This window comes from Priapulus caudatus, unplaced genomic scaffold (genome assembly GCF_000485595.1).
Source record: "Priapulus caudatus unplaced genomic scaffold, Priapulus_caudatus-5.0.1 Scaffold127, whole genome shotgun sequence".
NCBI lineage: Eukaryota > Metazoa > Priapulida > Priapulimorpha > Priapulimorphida > Priapulidae > Priapulus > Priapulus caudatus.
In genome coordinates, this window is record NW_014577188.1 from 201,586 (window position 1) to 206,376 (window position 4,791).

At 39.5% G+C, this 4,791-nt stretch overlaps 1 protein-coding gene across 1 annotated transcript in view; it reads left to right on the forward strand.

The window, feature by feature from the left end:
• LOC106805806 (calcium-activated chloride channel regulator 4-like) overlaps positions 1-4,191 on the forward strand; it is an 18,957-nt gene extending 14,766 nt beyond the window's left edge. Inside the window, exon 11 of the mRNA XM_014807546.1 lies at positions 3,269-4,191. The gene's annotated coding sequence lies outside the window, so the exon portion shown is untranslated. The remainder of the gene's footprint in view (positions 1-3,268) is intronic.
• Positions 4,192-4,791: the final 600 nt, after the last annotated feature.

Below are 4,791 nucleotides of genomic sequence, written 5' to 3' on the forward strand. Positions count from 1 at the left end.
AGCTTCTCTGGACGGAGTCTTGACCAGGGGCAAGGTATTGCGTGCAGTCCATCCTAACAAGCTTTCTTTTTAAGTGTTTCTCTTCATGGAAAAATTTAAGTAAAACCTCGCTCACGTCTGCACCTAAAGGTTATTATATCGTCTGTTCAATGTACATTACATCAGAACAACAATTTACACTTTATCGGTTATAAAAAGCGACAGCTAGTATTAACTTCGGCATGGCAAAGCCGCACCAATGACTTATAAATGAAGAGATAATGCAAATTACATTTTTTGGGTCATCTTTTTTGGCTTTTAAAGGCCTCTCATTATCAGCTATTTCTATCAGTGAAGATCCGACGTATGATTGAGAACACACGGGCTCAGGCTACCAGTCGCTCCTGATGGCTAGTAGAAGAAATCTAAGTGTCGCCGCCATTGCCCGAACCGGAGCGGTGACTGTCTCTAATTCCTTATGGAAGTATAAATTGTCTTAATAGTCTCGCTCTGCATGTCTTCTCTGCTGCCTCTGCACTGAGCCGTCGCATCGGTGTAAACGCGTTTTTTATTCGAGATGTTGTAGACACTTTGGGGGGGTGGGGGCGGCAGGGGGGGGGGGGTGGGAGGGGGGGGGGGGGGGCCGAGATGTAGCACAATTAGCTGCTTAGTAGCCCAATGAGTGACGCATTACGGGCTTCATAGGTCATAGGCACCGTCGCAACAAGGCTGTACATGGTAAACTACGCTTGTTTGAATGTGTGAGGATATATAAGCCTATAGCTAGCAGATCACGTAAAGTGTGATACAAATATTAAATGACTCAGGAGAAAGAAAGAGAGCAGTAGAGAGCTCGGCGATGTATAGATGAGAAGAAAAGGAGAGAAGAGAGGACTGAATGATATTAGCAGGCGTATGAACCATAATTATTATAATATTCCGGGTACTTTTTAAGCTAAGATGTTATTCGCTCGCTTTACTAGGTTGTAAAAAGCAAAAACTGCATAGCATATTGCAGCGTTCCAAATATAATTCACGGACGTTATTTGCCGCAAATATTACACGCACATATTCGTCCTGCAAGTGAAAAGTATAACGTCTGGGTTTACTCTAGTAGCGTTTTAAGTCGAAATTTTGAGACCACCAAAATACAAAATTTAAAATTACGTGAGATTTTTACGTTCGGATACTACGATCGTTTACGCGACGGCTAAACAGGCCAAATCAATTTAGGCGACATATATAAGGTGTATTAATTCGCCGAAACACTCGTCATTTTAAGCAGATACTGTGAGGCATATCAAACGCCGTCGAATATGGACACCGCCTGCTCACAATTAAAAATATTCTAGAATTTTATATGTTGGGTTGCTCTCAGGTTAAAATACGTCGCGCATGCGCAGTGAAGCCACTAAATAACTGATATCAGATTCACAAACTTATTGACAATGGAGGCGGGGGTACCCGTGGTAGATAAATGGAATGAAAAGCTATTGTAAGGCTCTTGATAAAAGATATTACAACGCCCTAGCTTGCAGGTACCGCACATAGTGTTTTGAGAATCTCTCTAGCTACATTCTTACGTGTATATATTCGCCCGAAAGAACTCGTCATTTTAAGCAGATACTGGGAAATATGCAACCCAGGAATATCACTGCCGCCCACATTCAAATACCCTATAATTTTATTATTGTTCTCCACCTAAAATCGGCCGCGATGCGCAGTAACTACACTAAAATAAACAGAATATTTGGATTGCCACCCAAACGTATTTAAAATGGAGGCGGAGAGTTACCTCGTGTGAAAGATAATGGATAAATTAGTTGTATTGCTAAGGCTCTGTTAAAAGATGCACAACGCCCTAGGCTTGCAGTGTAACCTCCGACATAGTGTTCTGGCAGGAATTCTCTCAGATACATTTTAGCGTGGTACATTAAAATAAGAAATTATATTCGCCGAAGCAAACTCGTCATTTTAACAGATATCTGGGGCATATGCACCCACAGGATATCACCGCTGCCACATTTAGAAATATTCTAGAATTTTCCTATTTGTTCTTGCAGCTCTAAAAATGCGAGTCCGCGCATGCGCAGAGCTAACTCAGCTGAATAACTGATATTTCAATTCACAAAGTATTTTAAAATTGAGCGGGTACCCGTAAATGATCAGATTTATGGGATAAAAGTTTATGGCTATGCTTTGTAAAAGATGGACAACGCCGCTAGCTTGGCACGGGTATCGCGGACCATAGTGTTTCTGCAGAAATTCTCTCAGAGACATATTACGTGTATATGATGCCGAACCAAACTCGTCATTTTAAAGCAGATTACTGGGGCGCATATGCACGCCGGCAAGGATATCACTGCCTGCCACATTAGAAAATATTCTACAATTTTCTATTTGTTCCTCATGCTAAAATGCGAGTTCGCGCATGCGCAGTAACTTACTGAATAACTGATATTTTGATTCACAAACGTATTTAAAATGGAGTGGGGGTACCCGTGTGTAGATTTATGGGATAAAAGTCTATTGCTATATAAAAACCAGTATACCCGCTCACCACCACCATCGTCATGGCGCACACACCCTAAGTGTTGTATTGTGATTGGTTGAATATCTCCAAATAGACTAATGAGAAAACAGAACAGGTTTTATTTCACCAACTTGTCCAGGTATATATTTTTACGTCATAGGTTTTTGACTAAAAATTAGTAGTGTCCAGCCGATGCTGCTAATATGTCTTTCGTTTTTTATACGAAAATGGTTTCGTTACACTAATTTCTTCAAACTGTCACCAAATTGCTGATAAAATATTTAGTGTAGCTCGTTATACGAATGTTATATACAACGTGATTGGCCCTATATTATTATATACTCACCAACTGCCATTATCACACATTGCGCCATGAATTAGCATGTAACTCATGTTCACGTTGTAATTAGAAAGAAGAGTAGCTAGACACTCGCCTCACATATTAGAGAATTATATATGAGATGATTTCATGCTCTAGCCGCAAGCGCGAAACGGAGAGAGCAATAAATTGCTAGTGCCCTAGGCGTAGGCGGGTGACTGATAGTTAGCGTATATATTGTATTATAGATGTATTATATTGTATATTTTTATATAGTATATATTGAGTAGAGCATTAAACGTCTACATGACTGGTTGCCGGGGAAAGGCGCAGCAATGCGAAACGAGAACGAAATAAATAGGATTGAATAATGCACCCACGGCATACTGGGGCAAATTTGCTTATAATAATTTAGGATATGTTTTGTTTCTGCACAGGTTTCGCCAATCAGACCGTCTGGTTTTCCATCTGGACTTATGCTTCACCGGATGGTCCCCATAGCTCTCCGTCTAACTTGGCATCAGCTACATTAAAGAACCTCGGAGAAGAGGATAAAAATGAAAAGTCATATTTAGTTCCTATTTTAATAGCCGCTGGTGTGCTTGTCCTGATAGTGGTCGGATTAGTTTGTTTTTGTTTGAATAGACGGAAATTAGGTCAAGGCGACTACAGCCCACCACCGCAGGCTGTGTAAATGTTTCAAGTCTGAATAGCTATTGCTGTGGTATTACGAATACACGTAGAGCGACATCTCGTTGGGATAATGTGGTTTGATGAGGATAATCATATTAATCTATATATTGATCGTGTATAAACTAAGAATAACATCCATTCTGAAATAAATAACAACGATTATGACAATAGATAGAGTGCATGCAGGCTGCTATTCGTCATCATCAGAGCCTAACTGTAATTTTCTCTTGGTGCTTGGTACTGTTGCTTCGTGTCTTGGCTTTGCACTTTGACTTTCTAGTCACTTTACCAGAAATACAAATCCGATTGTATAGATATTTATTACAAGGTTGCAAAGGAATTTTAACGTTTTCAAATATTGTAGGTGTATATATACGAATTCGTGATCTGTAATTGACTTGCTGTATCGTCTTGGGACCCTTACAGTGTATTAATATGTATGTAGTATGTTAGTTGAATCATGTATCATAAATGGTTAACTCTAAAAACCTGTAACAACTAATCTGTAAAAACTGTAAATATCTTATATAAAAAACATATGCATACAGGTAGCTGATTTCATTTGGTGCGACGCGAGTGCGATTTTGCAAAAAAGGTGTCAAGGTTTCTTTTATATTATATATATATATATATTGCATTAGAGAACATGTGACGATGTTTAGTAAACTATACTATTCTTCATTTCCTACATTTGCTTTCTGATAACAGCGGACAACGCGTGTTCTGCTCATCAACCATCACGTAACCACTAATCATCATCATCGAGCTCTCACCGCTTAATTGTACTTATTTAGCTTACTGGGCTATGATATGTGTACGATTGTAATTACATGGGGGCTTATGAACTCACGGGTCTACTCGCAACGTAATAATAAAACTGACATACCTGTTGAGAATATCCGTCTCTTGTATACAGGAAATACATCATGGCCTGATGTCCGTTTTAGGAAATAGCAACTGTAATTTATTATAAAAATGTCATGAGCATGTGTGTGCGCGCATGCGCGCGTGCGTACGTGCGTGGTGCGAGTGTATTACAAATAATGGCATTTAAAGATGAGGGCTTAAAGACAAGACCGTATAGATTATACAGGAATGAACATTTTATACATTGACAATACACATTTTCTCTGCACAAGGTTAAGTGATTTTAACATGAGTGCATTTATAAAGTTATAGAGTACCGATGTGTGACGTCACGTTGGCAAGGCAACGTACGGGCTGGTTCTACACAATCCACTGGCTCCATAACATTAACTGCGTGAAA